The sequence below is a fragment of the Kogia breviceps genome, chromosome 10, assembly GCF_026419965.1.
Source record: "Kogia breviceps isolate mKogBre1 chromosome 10, mKogBre1 haplotype 1, whole genome shotgun sequence".
Lineage (NCBI taxonomy): Eukaryota > Metazoa > Chordata > Mammalia > Artiodactyla > Physeteridae > Kogia > Kogia breviceps.
In genome coordinates, this window is record NC_081319.1 from 105,851,974 (window position 1) to 105,868,907 (window position 16,934).

Here is a 16,934-nt window from a genome sequence, read left to right on the forward strand (position 1 = left end):
CCTCCCTATCCCACCCCTCTAGGTGGTCACAGAGCACAGAGGTGATCTCCCTGTGCTATGAGGCTGCTTCCCACTAGCTATCTATTTTACATTTGGTAGTGTATATATGCCCATGCCACTCTCTCACTTCATCCCAGCTTACCCTTCCCCCTCCCCGTGTCCTCAAGTCTATTCTCTATGTCTGCGTCTTTATTCCTGTCCTGCCCCTAGGTTCTTCAGAACCATTTTATTTTTTAGATTCCATATATATGTGTTAGCATATGGTATTTGTTTTTCTCTTTCTGACTTACTTCACTCTGTATGACAGACTCTAGGTCCATCCACCTCACTACAAATAACTCAATTTCGTTCCTTTTTCTGGCTGAGTAATATTCCATTGTATATATGTGCCACATCTTCTTTATCCATTCATCTGTCGATGGACACTTAGGTTGCTTCCATGTCCTGACTATTGTAAATAGAGCTGCAATGAACATTGTGGTACATGACTCTTTGAATTATGGTTTTCTCAGGGTATATGCCCAGTAGTGGGATTGCTGTGTCATATGGTAGTTCTATTTTTAGTTTTTTAAGACACCTCCATACTGTTCTCCATAGTGGCTGTATCTTTTTACATTCCCACCAACAGTACAAGAGGGTTCCCTTTTCTCCACACCGGCTCCAGCATTTATCGTTTGTAGATTTTTTGATGATGGCCATTCTGACTGGTGTGAGGTGATACCTCATTGTAGTTTTGATTTGCATTTCTCTAACGATTAGTGATGTTGAGCATCCTTTCACGTGTTTGTTGGCAATCTATATGTCTTCTTTGGAGAAATGTCTGTTTAGGTCTTCTGCCCATTTTTAGATTGGGTTGTTTGTTTTTCTGATATTGAGCTGCATGAGCTGCTTGTAAATTTTGGAGATGAATCCTTTGTCAGTTGCTTCATTTGCAAATACTTTCTCTCATTCTGAGGGTAGTCTTTTCGTCTTGTTTATGGTTTCCTTTGCTGTGCAAAATCTTTTAAGTTTCCTTAGGTCCCATTTGTTTATTTTTGTTTTTATTTCCATTTCTCTAGGAGGTGGGTCAAAAAGGATCTTGCTGTGATTTATGTCATAAAGTGTTCTGCCTATGTTTTCCTCTAAGAGTTTCATAGTGTCTGGCCTTACATTTAGGTCTTTAATCCTCAAATGGGAAGTTTTTAATTTTGAAGTTCAATTCATCAACTTATTTTTTTATGGATCATGCTTTTGATGCCATATCTAAGATATCTTTGTTTAACCGAAAGTCACAAAAATTTTCTCTTCTGTTTTCCTCTGGAAATTTTATTATTTTAAAGTTTTCATTTAGATTCATAATACTTTTTGGGTTAATTTTGCATGTGCTACAAGGCGTGGATAAAGTCTGCTTGAAGTTTGACTGGGATTTCATTGAACCTATAAATTAATGTGAGGAGAATGATGTCTTAAAAATACTGAGTCTTCTGACACATAAACACAGTATATTCATATATCTAATTAGACCTTCTTTAATTACTCTCATCAGAGTTTTATTGTTTTCACTATTCCGGTCTCTTACTCTTTCTGTCAGATTTTATCAGTAAGTATTTCATGTTCCTTGATGCTATGATAAATGTATTTTTAAAGTTTTAGTTTCTGATTGTTTATTGGCTACTATAAAAATAAAGTTGATTTTTTCAGATTGATCTTATATCCTTTGACTTTACTGAGCTCAATAATATTCATAGATTTTTGTGTATTCCATTGAATTTTCTGCATATATGTTTATGTCATCTGCAAATAAAGACAATTTTACTTTTTTCCTTCCCAATCTGGGTGGTTTTTATTTCTTTTCTTATCTCATTGCACTGGCAATAAGTACAATATTGAAAGACAAGGTGAGGGCAGACAACCTTGTCTTGCTCCTGATCTTAGGGAACAAAGCATTCAACCCTTCAACACTAAGTATAATGTTAGCTCTACGGTCTTCATAGATGGCTTTTATCAGGTTAAGGGACTTTCCTCCTATTCCTAGTTTTCTGAGAGTTTTCATCAGAAATGGACACTGGGTTTTCTTTTTTAAAATACTTTAAAAGGGCTTCCCTGGTAGAGCAGTAGTTAAGAATCTGCCTGCCAATGCAGGGGACACATGTTCGAGCTCTGGTCCGGGAGGATCCCACATGCTGCGGAGCAACTAAGCCCATGTGCCCCAACTACTAAGCCTGTGCTCTAGAGCCCGTGAGCTACAACTACTGAGCCTGCGTGCCACAACTACTGAAGCCCATGTGCCTAGAGCCCATGCTGTGCAACAAGAGAAGCCACCACAATGAGGAGCCCATGCACCACAATGAAGTGTAGCCCCTACTCGCCTCAACTAGAGAAAGCCCATGCACAGAAATGAAGACCCAATGCAGCCAAAAGTAAATAAACAAAATAAATAAATTTATTTTAAAAATACTTAAAAAATGTATTTATATGATCATATGGATTTTCTTTTCTATATTATTAACTAATTTTTTAGATTATTAATGTGTGCATTACAGTGATTGATTTGCAAATATTAAACCAACCATGCATTCCTTGGATAAACCCAACTTGGTCATAATTTATTATACTTTTGTATATTCCTGGAATCAGTTTGGTAAAACCTTATTGAGAATGTTTGCATCTATGTTCATAAGAGATATTCTGTAGTTTTATTGTAACGTCTTTTGGTTTCATGGGAATGCTGGTCTTACAGAATAAACTGGGTAGTATTTCCTTCTCTGAATTTTCTGTAAGAATTTATGAGGAATTGATGTTATTTCTTCCTTAAATGTTTGGTAGAATTCACCAGTGAAGCTATCTTACCTGGAGTTTCTTTATGGGAAGGTTTATAAATTCAGATTTCATTCAATTTCTGTAATAGAGAAATAGTCAGAGTATTTATTACTTCTTGAGTTAATGTTGGTAGTTAGTGCCTTTCAAAGAACTTGTCTATTTTCTAAGTTTATTGGCATAATGTTGGTTATATTTCCATATAATCCTTTTAATATGTTTAGAACCTGTGATGATTCCATCTCTTTCATTCCTGATTTGTATCTTGTCTCTTCTTTCCTGATCAATCTGACTTGAAGTTTATCAATTTTATTGATCTTCTCAAAGAACCAGCTTTTTTTCCCCATCAGTCTTCTCTATTAATTTTCTCTTTTCTATTTAATTGATTTCTGTTCTTATCTTTATTATTTCTTTTCTTTTCTTTTCTTTGGGTTCAGTTTTCTCTTTTTTAAAAGAATTTCTTGATGAGGAAGTTTAGCCCATTGATTTGAATTATTTCTTCTTTTCTACTATAGGCACTTAGTGTGAATAATTTCCCTAAGTACTGCTTTAGTTGTAACCCCAAGGAAGTCTGTGATACAAGTGGGAGGCCATCAAGGTTGCATCATGAAATAAAATACCCAGCTGTCTCCTAATGGCACTGCATATGGGATCTACTCAGTGGGGGTCCTTGCAGGCAAAACTGGATTAACCCCTTCATGGCTATACACCCTTGGATACAACCCATGGAATATCAGTGTTACTGAGTTTTATGCTCTTATGTACCATTTAAAAATGACTTTCTAATGTGCTGCCCAAAGAAGCAGCCTGGTCCCAAGGAGGCATCCAGGTGCCAGTACAGGTGGGCACTTACCATCTGCCTCTATAAGGATTAAATCACAAACTGCGGCGACCACTGACCTTCAACACACCCTGAAAGGAGTTTGGGGTGGAGGTCAGGAATGAGGCCCCCTGTGCTCTGGGAAAAACTGGCAGAACAGGTCTTCAGATAGTTAGATATTTTCCGGAGAAGCTTTTATGAGCCCCGTTCTTGCATCTCCTCGTATCTAGAAAAGCACTAAACTCCTTCATGGTGACGTCTGCTCCTGGTGACCAGCGGTAGCCTTCACGAGACTAGCAGAAAACTTCTGCAAAAATGTGTGCTTGACTGCACGGACTCCCCTTCACCAAAATCACATGTGTGCTGACCTCCCCCCCTACCTCTTGGGAGCAGCTCCTCAGAGCTCTCGGAGATGCTGCCTCCCGGGCTACAGTCCTCATTTTGCCCCCAATACAACTTAGCTCACAGCTCTCACGTTGTGCATTTTTTGCAGTCGACATAAATGTTGGCGCTTATGTGCATGAAAAGCCATCTGGTGTACCACGTCCATAGTTATCACAATTAATTAGGCAGATAATTCGTGCGTGGTGCTGTGCTAAGAGATTTACCCTCATTCTCTAGCTTCCTCTCTGTGGGAATCTGGGCTGTAATGCCACTGTCCACACAAGGGAGCTGATTCTTCTACAGCGAGGTAACTGTGAGGTCACTTGCTTTGAATGTTGACACGTCGGGGTTACCCTAAGGCCCTTCTACATCCGAAAAGCCACAGTGAGACACGCTCGCCTTCTACTGTCTCCTCTGTCTGTTTACAGGCTGCGCGCTGGTCTGGTGAGGATGGCCCCGGATCACGGGGCAGGGGAGAAACAAGGCAAAAGAGCCCATTCAAGAGACTCTGAAATTCTCTCCATTGTGAAAAATGCATCTTCTCCCGAGGGTTTACCGAGGAGAAGCTCCTTTGACACACGTGACGGCCCAATGACACTAACGGCACCATAAAGAAACTCTCCTTATGCCCACGTTCACTGGTATTGTTTGCTATTCTGCGTGAAGTTACACACACACACACACACACACACACAGGGTTTCACCTTCAAGGAAACCTTTAACAAAGGTTAAGTCAAACGATCATGAATTCATATGTCAAACATCAGAGTACAGTTGGGTTAAGGATGGAAAACTGTTTAAACACACACACACACACACACACACACACACACACACACACACACACACACACACACACACAGGTGGGGTATGCGCTGCCTTGTAGCGCCCGCCCTGAAGGTCCAAAACTCTAAGTTGAAGACATGGATGTTCCTGGGGCTCCCCTGACACCCCAGCTTCTCCTCAGCAGGTCTGTGTTTACCGGGTAATTGTTCACTGCAGACGCGCCTCCGAGCTTGACTTGTTCGGTGCGCTTATCTATCATCTCTGTGTTAGGATTTATCCGTTCACTCGAAAGGAAAATGCGCTGTTACGTTTTCACTCTTCCTTCTACTGTACAGCTTCGTTCATATCGGTCAGCCATTCTGGAACCGTTTAAACTAGTGCAGGGTTTTTTTGTTTAGTGTCAAATATGCTCTGGGGACGGGCTGGCCTCGCAGTCACCCAAAGTGTGCAGTCCGGCCCTGGAAAGTCGTGAAAGCGGTGCAGGGAAACACCATTGTTAATAAAACGCGTCTGTTACTAAGAGCTTATCTGGACTCCGCCTCTTGCCTCTGACGCCTCCTCTGTGAGCTGCTCGGGGGCTTTGGCTCTCCTCCTTCAAGAGGACAAGGGTTTTGTTCCAGGATGTGAGCCTCTTGGAGAATCAGAGACATTTCCTCAGAGCCCCAGGGTGGAGTGGCCTCTGCAGAGCAGGCCGGGTGCATTTCAGCTGATATTTCAAAAATGGCAGAAACCTGCTGGCCATCCCCCGTCTCCAAAGAAAAGTTCAAAAAGCCCAGATGATCCGTCAGGCCTTTGGCAGGCGTCTGGCCACCCGGAGCTCTTATTACTCACGTGCAGACTCCATCTACCGGCCCCGGGAGTGGGGCTGGGGTATCAGATTCTCCCCAGTGCACCTTGTGTTCCATTTAGATGCGGGGCCTTCACTGCAGGTGCAGGGCCCAGGGCAGGAAGTGTGACCCCCGCTTCCCTGGGAGGAATTGGACACCAATAAAGTGAAACAGTTAAACCTTCTCCCCGTGTTTGTCTGTGCGATGGTTTAGCCTAAGCCTTCGGATGAGAGGCACCTGACAACAGTCTCACACCTCTGATTCTTCCGGAGTCAGGGAGGCCCACACCGTGACAGGGACACGGGACCAGAGGGCCAGTGGCGACTCGGGAAGCCCTCCCGCCTTGGAGCAGCACGGAGGGGCACCCAAAGTGCCCCATGGGATGAACCCTCTGCCCCTGTAGCGTCTCAGAGGGCGCTGGGTTTGGGTTCTCTTCGGCCAGAAAGATTGTTGCTGCCTGTGCCCTTCTTTGAACTCTGACCTGTAGCTGGTGCCACAGACCTGGGCTCGGGGCAGCTGCAGGGGCGGGTCCCAGCCCTCACCCGGCTTTCCAGGTGCAGGACCTCTTCCTGAGCCACAGAAAGTGACCTCGTCCACAGCCCTGGAGGAAAAGCCCAAGGGACCCTCAATGGGACCTGGATCAGAGAGAAGTGCCCAAAGCCCTCCAGGGAGAGGGGGGCTGAGGTTCATCCTCCCCCAGCCTCAGAGCCCCCAGGGGAGCGCACCCCGTTCCCAGTGACAAGGTCTCCACAGACCCCGCTGCCTCTAGGTCCTCCTCTCTCCTCCCCTCGGTCTTTGGTGGGACGGCTTTCCCCGTAAACCACTGCGTCCAAAGTCACATCTCAGGCTCTGCTTTCAAAGTCACTTAAACTAAAACAGACACGCTCCCCACGTCCTGGGGCACGACCACTGCCCAGGTCGCTGCCACCACTCGACCGAGCGCAGGAGCAGGTCAGCTGACTTCAACCAACCACCCACCTGCCACCTGAGCGAACAGACGGCCTTGTGTTTACTTCTGATGCAACGGGAGCACGAAGGCTCCTCCCTGCGCTGGTTTCCCCCCTGCACATGCGCGCACTGGACTTGCGACCCGCCCCTTTGCTCAGCCCGCACCATCCCTCCCTGCAGGGCCCCGCCACCCGACGGAGGGCCCCCCGGAGACAGCCAGGGGACCTCAGGGCCTCTCTGCCACCAACCTCTGTCCCAAAGGAAAACAGTTATCACCCGAGAAAGCACAGGGACCGAGCCCCAAACTCGTCACCTGTCCCGTGAGTGTGCGATGCGGCAGGTACCCCGCCTAGCCCGCCCCCAGGATAGCGTCGCCACCACAGTACTGGAAAGGAGGTCGGTGCGGGATTTAATTTCTTCTAGCCTTACCGAGGCATGATTTACACATAATTAAATCCAGGTATTTGAAATGCACACACTGGGCTCCTCACACACACTGCAGAGTGAGGTGTGATGGATTCTGCTAGCTTTCTCCACAGCCACTGCCACGATCACCCGCAACGTGTCCCTGACCTCTCTGCAGTCCATCCCCTCTCCTGACCCTGACCCTGGCCACCACTGACTGCCTTTATGTCGTTACAGTCTCGCCTCTTCCGGACTTTCATATAGACGGGATCAAGCAAGATGCAGTTTTCCGTGAAGGAAGTCAGTTTCCTTCGCTTGGCACGGCGTCTCATTCTGCTGTTGCGGGTGCAAATCTTTTGTCCCTTCCTGTCACTGAGAAGGATGGTTCATCCCATGGCTATTCCAGACTCTGTTCACTCAGGTAGCAGCCAAAGGGCGTTCGAGGTGTTTCCGGTTCTGAGTGTCGGCGTTTGAGTCTCCTCGTGGACTTACGATTTCTTTCCCTTGGGTAAACACCCAAGCGTGGGATGCCGGGCCATAGGTAAGCACAAGTTTACCATCCGGCCACATGGTTTTCCAACGTGGCTGTACCAGTGTGTGTTCCCCCCAGAGGAGACGAATCCCAGCTGCTCCCCGCCCTCGGGACCGTGGGTCAGGCCAGCCTGGATTACTCGAGGGGGCTGGGGCTCTCTGAGTGGGGCTTCAGTCTGCATCCCTCGGACGAGTAACGGTGCTGAGCACCTTTTTAGGTGTTGATTGTCCAGATACGCTTGCTGGTGGTGAGCAATGCCCTAAAATAGTCTTCGGGGAAGCATCGACCTAGGTAGATGTTACCACCGCTGATTGACCCGTGAAGATCTGAAGCCCTAGCAGCTAAATCACTGAGTCGAGCTGCTTCTGGCAGAGCTGGGGCGGGTCTTCTGAGAGCGTGGACGCTCCACCAGGCCACGTGTTCCCAGGAGCTTGGAGCACCTGCTCTGAAAGATACGTTAGCAACCTGAAATTCTGACAGGCTGGTGGCACATTTTGACATTAGTGTTTTGTCGTATTTTGACATTACTCGTCGGTTATTCAACATTGCCCCGTATTTTGTTCTTTTAAGCTGATGAGCCTCTAACCATCTCTCGCAGACTTAATAACTGGCTTAACCAGCAATAAGGGCTGGAAGTTCCTGTGCGGTCAAGTCTCTCCCTCCACCAGCTCAGCCTGCTTAGAGCCTGCAGGAAGGAAGCCTTCCCTGTATCCCCCATGTTCGGGGAGCAGGCAGCAAAGACCCCATGCCATTCGATTCTCCCTCCCCGTTCGTTTCTGCCCTGGTAGGGTTGGTCTTTGAAGTTAAGGCTCAGAGCCCTCAGCGAGGTGCTGAGAAAGGGGCCCCGTGACACTGGACTTACGGTGAGCGCCGGGGGCCTTGGGAGACGTGTGGGTTTCACCCTCAGGGATAAAAAGCCCTGAGGCACTCTAGCTTCCTGGGAAACACAGCCAGAAGCCAGAGCCTCGAGACTGTTTCCAAATATCCTAGCAAAGGCAATTAGTAGTGTTGGCGCCATGGTTCACAGAATTTTCTATATTTTTATCTCCTGTGCTTGCTATTTCTATGACCTCGTCTATTTCTCCATATTTTTAAAAAACAAGATTCTCTAAAATCAAAAGAACTTGTAGATTTCTTTTTATAGAGGTGTAAAAGGGCCCTGGGAAATAGCGACTCTCAGGGAAAGAGGAGGAGGTTTTTAAAAGGCAAAAAGAAAGCTAATCTCAGGCTGGAAAGGAAGATGAAGATTCATACTGTGGTGATTAGTGCGTGTGGATGCGAGAGTGTGTGCGTGTGTCTGGGTGCATGTGTGCGCGCATGTATACAAGCGTGTGCATTGCGTGGGTGCGTGCGCATGTGCGTGGGTGCGTGCGCACGTGCGCGCTGGGGTCATGGGGGGAGGATCCAGGTCGAGAGCTGCAGGGCATCCGTCTGCTTCTCCGTGGTCATTTACTCTGTGCAGCGAATTAGTGAAAAGTCACACCTAGAGAGCATTTTTAGTGAGGCTGGAGGAGGCAAGTCTTAGGGTGAAAAGGCGGTTCACAAGACTCCACTCTCAGTTTTGGTTTCGCACGTGTGTTGACGCTTTTGTGCTTTGCTTTACTTTCAAAATGCCTAAAAAGCCACGCTTCTCTCCGAGGCTACCTGAACCACAGAATCTGCAGTGCATCCTGCAGTTCTCAGGTGTCGTGCGCGCTGCCCCTGCGTCCGGTGGTCTGCAGCCCGGCCTGCACCTGCCAGTGGGCTGGGGACCCTACACACATGCTGGCTGGCCCTACCCTGGCCACTGCCATCCCTCCCTCTGGGCAGCCTGCGCCCTGAGCTCGTCCAGACCTCCCCGGTGGTCCTCACGTGTATCAAGGTCAGGGACCACTCACTGCGGAAGGAACGGGGGTAAAAGCAGACGCTGCAGGAACGTGAAACCCGGGGAATGGCTCTAGCTGTAGGAAAGATGGCAACTTGGGTTTTTTACTGGATTAAAAAATGGAGTAACATGACTCTGTTTATTTCTCAGGTGTGTCTCACTGAGTCCGCTCTTACGGTGTTCACCTGGGGCAGCTCTAACCGCATACGGAATTCCATTCCGTCCCTAGGACGACAGTCCCCATGACTGTGGGATGCTTGGTCCCCCAGTGCCGCCACTTACCGCCCTTTGAAATGGGTCCACAACTGAGGTTTGTTTATGTTCGCGACGCTTTGCAGAGTTAACGTAGACTTTGCAGTAGGAAACTGAGGGAGTAAAGATGCGTGCTGAGAAGTGAAAAAAGAGATGATCCCTTCCGATTACTTTTATCTTGTTTTAAATATTCAAACACCAAAACAGGCAGATAGATTAAGCTTTCATGGGAAGCTGTGCATATCTCCTAACCCAGCAATAGTCTGGGCTTATAATTCTCTGTTCCCTGCAGCAAAATCAAGTGCAAATGAAAGGCCAGTGATAAAAATGGCCAGTTGAGAACAGCTGGGCCGCAGTTACCATCTCACACACAAATGGTGCCTGAGGAGGTCAGTGCTGGCTGTAAACAGGCTCTTTGGGATGACTTTCCTTCCCACTCACTCCCAGATGGCTGGGGCCACAGCAGCTTCCCAGGGGTCATTTCTGTCTATCAGGGTCTTGTTCCCTTATAATCTGGGGTCCCTCCTCATTCCCAGGTTCCCTTGGGGCCCGTATCAGCACAGGCCCCGACCAGGTGGCCACCGGACCCCGGACCTCACGTCTGATACGTTCGGGGTGCCTGGGCTTTGTGAGGCGGCGGGAGGTCCAGCCTGGCTGCTGCTCCCTGGGGGCCACCCAGGCACTGGGTCACATGGGCTCCAGGGTCCCCAAGTCCTGGAGGTCCTCCCTCCACCAGCTCCCAAGGTCCTTTTGGGGGCAGAGGGCCGGAGAAGTTGGGGAGGGTGGGGCAGAGGACGAGGGGACCATCACAAGTCCACGGTGAGTAAACTCCACTAACCACTTTCTCTCCTGAGATACGGTGAAAAGAAATCACCTTCTGTAAAACTCCCGGGCAGCGGGTGTGAGCGTCTCACTAATCAGAGGGCGGCAGCTCTGTCACCCGAAACCCATCCGGAGCGTCCATCTAAGAAACAGAAAACCGGTGTATTGGAGCCCTCGTGCGCTGTTGGTGGGAATGTAAAATGTGTAGCTGTTACGGAAAACAGTACAGTTATTTCCTAAAAAATTAAACGTAGAGTTACTATACGATCCAGCGATTTCATTCTTCTGAATATACACCCGAAAGAATGAAAAGCAAGGACTCAACAACGTGCCGTGTTCACAGCAGCATTATCCACAGTAGCCGAAAGGTGGAAGCGCCCCAACTGTTACTGGATGATGGAGAAACAGAATGTGTTCCATCCACACGATGGAATATTATTTGGCCTTAAAAAGGAAGGAAATTCTGACACAGGCTACAGCGTGGATGAACCTTGACAACGTGCTCAGTGAGATTAGCCAGTCACAAAAGGACAGAGACTAGATGATTCCGCTTGTACGAGGTCCCTGGAGCCGTCAAGTTCATAGAGACAGAAAGTAGGAGGGTGGTTTCCAGGGGCTGGCGGGACGGGGCGGGGAGCAGCGTTTAGTGGGGACGGGGTCTCAGTTTTGCAAGAAGAAAAGCGCTCCGGGGTGATGGTGGTCATGGTCTTAGCACCACTGACCTGTACACTTTAAGTGGCTAAGCTGGTAGATTTTCCTTTGGTGCATTTTACCACAATCGAAAGAAGAAGAAAGCAGCACTGAGACCAGGGAAAGAAGAGCTCTCGGGGGGGGGGGGGATGGTTGCCCACCTCCACTGCAGCGGTGGCGCCCACCTGCAGCCACAGTAGCCGCTCTTTCCCTGCGCAGGGAGCCCTCCGCTCAGTTTCTCCTGGATCTGAGGAGGGAAAGCACCCAGTTCACACACTTTGGGCCTTTGTATATTTCTCTGTGTTTGTTTGGGTTTTACTTTTTCTAACTGTGATACTTATAGCTCCGTTGGAAAACATCACTTCTTTCAGACCAGCATTTCTGTTCTTCAGGGGTGTAAGCACCGTAAAGTAAAGGCACAAGGCCACTTGCATGCGTCCCTGAGGTTGATATCCGCTTCTTTTAAGGCAGATTTGATCCATAATGTTTAGAGCACTTCTTCTTTGGGACCACGTACCTAAATATCAGTCGCGTTTTTCCTCCCTGACTGAAGTTACTTTCATGAAGCTGTTCCCTTGAAAGAAGCTCAAAGTGCTTTATAAAAATCCATCGTATTAATCTTTCCCACACAATAATGGGGTGGAACGGGAAACAGGATTCTTCCAGTTATGAAGAAACAGTCGAGAGAGTGGAAAATACCAGAAGGAGTGTGCCTTCTTGGACTACGCTACTCCACCCCGATTTCCAGATATGCTTCAGCCTTTTCCTCAGTCTAGACTGGAGATGTTTACAGCGAGCGGTTGAAACGTTAATGAAATGCTCTGTTAGGGGGCAGACTTCTTCAAGCTTGGCTTACACACCCAATGTCACGCATGCCATTCTCACGGGCGTGTGGATGGGGGCAGAAGCCCGGTTTCTGGCTCAGAAAGAACCTAAACTCAGAGTTTAGATGTGAAGTTCCCAGTCTGAATAATTCAACTTAAAACCCGGCATTTTTACGTAATGCAAAGGCAGCACAGACTTTCATTCCTTTTAGAGTTTCACAAGCATTTCTGGTCACTCTCACTAACAGAGATAGCCATGTCTTAAATATTTTGTTTACGAGAAGCAGCATTATAAAATGCCCTAAAAAGTCTAGGCTTCTTTAGTGAGCTCTGCACTACTCAGAAATTCGGCTCACTATTGGGGGACCCCCAAAAAATTCAGAGTCTTAAAAAATGGGAGTTTTCACCTATGCTTCTGCCCAGCGTGACCGCTTCCTGGGGAATTCTGATTGCTCCGCTTTGGTTTCTATGCGAGTTTAGCGGTGACACTGGTCCGCGTGCACCCTCGGGCGCTGCCTCGGCCTGGCCACCAGGGGGCAGTGTGGTCATTCGCCAGCGCCCCGCGGCTCCCGCGCCGGCGCGGACACCAAGGCACGTCCAGCCTCCAGCGCTTCGCCTGCGCCGCTCCGTTAGTATTTTTTGCTGTACAAAGCGCCGTTCCTCCGCAGATTCCCCGCCCCCCAGCTGCTTCAGAGAAAGCCCGCGGAAGCTCGACCCAGCGAGGGGAGCAACCCCGGCACCGTGTCAGGTGGTCTGACGGACGCACGCAGGTGGACATCTGGAAAGAAATCTGCTGACACAAGGGCCCTGGCGGCCGAGGCAGCGGCCAGGGTGGGGAGGGGTCAGCAGCAGGGCCACCCGTGTCCCAGCCAGCAGGGAAAGCAGATCTAGCCAGTGGGGCGCAGGCATGGATCTGTTCCCACGGAAGATAGAGGCGGGACCCACCCTGGACGCGAGCCGTCCGAGCGCTCCAGCGGGACCTGCTGGGCCCGGCTCAGCCCTGTTCTCGGTCCGGGAGTGGGACCGGCTCGGGGAGGCCCTGCTCGGCTCCGGGGAGTCGAACGCGCTCCTCGTGGTTTAGGGAACTGATGCAGAGGGGGCCCTGAGCAGGGGCAGGGGGTGCCTGGGGCAGCGCTCTGAGCAGTGCGGAGGTTGCGGATGGAGCCTTTCTTGTTTTGTTTTTTGTTTTTTCCGGTACGCGGGCCTCTCCCTGCTGCGGCCTCTCCCGTTGCGGAGCACAGGCTCCGGACGCGCAGGCGCAGTGGCCACGGCTCACGGGCCCAGCCGCTCCGCGGCACGTGGGATCCTCCCGGACCGGGGCACGAACCCGCGTCCCCTGCATCGGCAGGCGGACTCTCAACCGCTGCGCCACCAGGGAAGCCCGGATGGAGCCTTTTGAACGGCAGCTGAAAAATTCTAAATCCGGCTCCGGGACACTGGAAAGGCGGTGAGCCCGAGGCCAGCGCGTGGATGGGATAAAAACAAAAATAAAACCACAGACTGGAGCAAGCGCCCGCCTCCAGCTCATAGGTGCCTGCGCCCACGTGCTCTCCGTCCCCAGCCCGGCACATCCAACGTGCTGCATCTACCTATTTCATTCTAAGTGGTTCTCCCAGCAATCTAGCCAAGCAGCGCTGTCTTCACCGCTTCACAGAGGAGGAAGCTGCAGGCCAGATGGTCAAGGTTACGTGGCCAACGAGATCCGTCTGAGAGCTGGAACGAAGCCCCTGGGCTCTCAGACACCAGGTCCCTCAGCTGCACTTTGCTACTTCCTGAGAAAACCGGAGACCTGGGCGTGTGTGTCTACACAGGGCAGCAGAAGGGTGTCACCTTTATCCCGCAGGCCTTCCCGCTCGCTGAGAGGAGAAGGCATCCAGAGCTTGGCGGCCCGGCTGCCTTCCTTCCATCGCTCCAGTCCGGAGCGGGGCTGGCCCAGGGCTGCTGTGAAGACCAGGCCCAGAGGGTCTCCTGCAGCCCATCCTTCACCGGTGCGTAGGAGGGAGGGAGGAGACCCTGCTGGACGCACCTGGAAACCTGTCCGACAAGCCAGGGAGGGAGGCGCAGGCAGCATCAGCAAGGCCACGGCCCGTACACGTTTGGTTAAGGAAAGGCAGCAAACTGCGCACAGGAAAATCACTTCTCTCGGTGTGAGTGCCTGGGCCCAACACCTTTAGAATACCTTCTCCTTTGAGCCAACGGCTTGCTACCTTTCAAAACAAGGCCATTGTTCTGCTGTGAGGTGGGAAATCCCTCTCTGCTACAAAATTGCAAGCCCTGGGAAAGGCCCAAGAAAGGCAGTGTCACAGTGTAAAGCATCTGAGTGTTCGTTGCAGTGATGAAACGGTCAGCGGAGGCGTGAAACAGGGAGGGAAAGCTTGGGGCCCCGGGAGGAGGGAGATGGGAAGACAGGGAGGCTGCAGCCCCGGGGCCGCCAGGTCATAATCCGGTGAGCGGAGGGGAGGGGAGGACGTGGAAGGATTTGCTGATGACGTCATTGATGAGCCGAGTGTGCATTCCCGGCCCTCACGAGAAATCTGAACTGAAGACGGGAAAGACAGAGGAGCTGGCAGAAGGGATTCACCTCCGGCTGACCTGCCAGCTTCTGGAAGGAGATGGACGCAGCAAGCAGGAAACAGAACAAATACAGAGGCGCCCGCGGTGAGGCACACGGTCCCCCCGCCCCATGTCTCCCCCCAGCAAGGAGCCCCACAGAGGAGAGCCCGGGCGCCAGTTTACAGTGGAGATGGGCTTGAGCCACCGCCCCTCTGGGTGCGGGCTTTGGGGTGGGACGGCCAGGCCTGGGGGGGGCGGCGTACGGACGGGGGCTGCACACTTGCTGTGGCTTCAGACCCCTTCTCGGGGCTGGATGTCAGTCTGGCTGTGAGAGCCGCAATCTGATGGGAGATATGGCCTCACCCTCCGGCTTCCACAGCTGAGTTTTCCTCGTCCCCTTCTCCCTCGAGCCCCCTGCCCCAAGCCAGGGTCTTGGAGGCCTTGGGAGGCGAGGGAGAACATGGCCCTTCTCCGACTTCGTTGGGGGTGGTCCTTGCCCCATAAAGTAAATGCCTTCTGGTCCCCGGCAGGTTGTTTTGGAGTGCTAAAATTTTTAAAAAATCTTTACTGCTTTCCGAGCCCTATTCTAGCTGTTTTGTGTGCCATAAGTTATGCAGTTTAAGCTTCAGATAACCTAGGAGGATAATACTATTATCTCCATTCTGAGATGTGGAAATGAGGCCCTCAGAGAGGATGGGACTCCCTCAGGGTCACAGCTGGCGGCGGTAGAGCCGGGGTTGGAAGTTGGGTCTCTGACTCAGAACTTGGGGTACTTCCTCCTTATTTCCATTGTTTCTTCTTATTTTTCTTCTGAAAATGACTTTATTGCTTTTGTAAAATAAAGTATGAAAAATCACCTGAAATACCGTCCTGCAGGGAGAACCAGGAACATTGCAATGAATTTCCTTCCGGACGTCTCTCTTCTGCATTAATTTCAAGACGGACTTGTCAGTACCCGGGTTTTTCCTGCTTGAACATTGGTCATAACACATCTGATGGAGCTGAAGTGGGGGGCTGTTTGGTCTTCAGATTTGCCCTCCAGAGTGGGCCTGGAATTTCCGTGAAGGGAACTGCCTTACTGGATGCAGGGTGTCCTCGCCCGGCCCCGTGTCTGCTCCCCTCCTCGGGCAGGGCTGCTGCTAACATCAGCTCTTCCCAACCTGGCCTCCCATCAGCTTCCGAGATTTACAGCTTCTGCCCCCGGGGGGCAGGGCCCTGCAGACATGGTCGCGGAGGTGCCAACCACATCCATCCTCTTTCTTTTTTGATTTGCGGGCGACAGACCTTCGGGGGTTTCTGTCCAGCCATTCGACCACGGTAAGAGCTCAGGACTAGCCAGGCCCGCCGAGAAGCACCTTCAGTGCTCATGACAAATGCCACGAGGCGACACGATTGCCCATCTTCCACTCGAGGAAATGGAGTCACTCAGGAGATAACGCAAGCACACGCAGCCGAGCAGGGCCGGGCTTGGAACCCAGGTCCCTGCGACTTCAAGGCTGTGCCCTGTGTCACCTCGCTGCTGCCCTAGAAGCCATGTCTCCATCACACGGGAGGTGCTTTGTGTGAGAGAAGTCTACAGAAAAGGGCACTTTGGGGCCAGGAGGGATCAGACTCCACAGAGACAACGCATGCGCACACACATCCCTTTGCACCAGCACAGGGCCGAGCCCCGCTTTCTGAAGAGTGCGGGAATGAGCCGAGCCGCGCTGGTGCAGCTGCGTTTGGGGTGCAGCACTAGCTGGGAACGCGGCTTCGTTTTCATTATCGTTTCATTACCGTTTCATTACCGTTTCATTATCGTGCAGAAGGTGTTCTGAGAACAGTGTGCTTTTCTGAGTTAGACGAGGGAGGTAAACTGTTGGCTACAAAATGGTATTTGTGAGATCCAAGTGGCAGAGACTATAAATGGATTTTTTTTTTTTTTTTTTTGCGGTACGCGGGCCTCTCACTGCCGTGGCCTCTCCCGTTGCAGAGCACAGGCTCCGGACGCACAGGCTCAGCGGCCACGGCTCACGGGCCCAGCCGCTCCGCGGCACGTGGGATCTTCCCAGACCGGGGCACGAACCCGCGTCCCCCGCATCGGCAGGCGGATTCTCAACCACTGCGCCACCAGGGAAGCCCTATAAATGGATTTTAATGCATGTTTCCTAATGGCTGAATGATCCTAAGGAGAGCGGGCCGAGCCTAATCATGGAGAATTTCGATGGCGGGTCTGTGAACGCTGACGCTGCAGGGTGCCAGAGGAGTAAAGAATGAGACAACTGCTGCAGGGCCTGTATTAGTCAGGAAAGACAGGCCATGCTGCAGAAACAAAGAAGCCCTCGGGTCTCGTAACGCAACAGAAGTGGACCTCTGTTTTCCAAGGGCAGGCCGGCCACCTTGCAGGGCGCCTCTCCTCTCGAAGGTGAGCAGGAGTCCAGACCATTTCCCC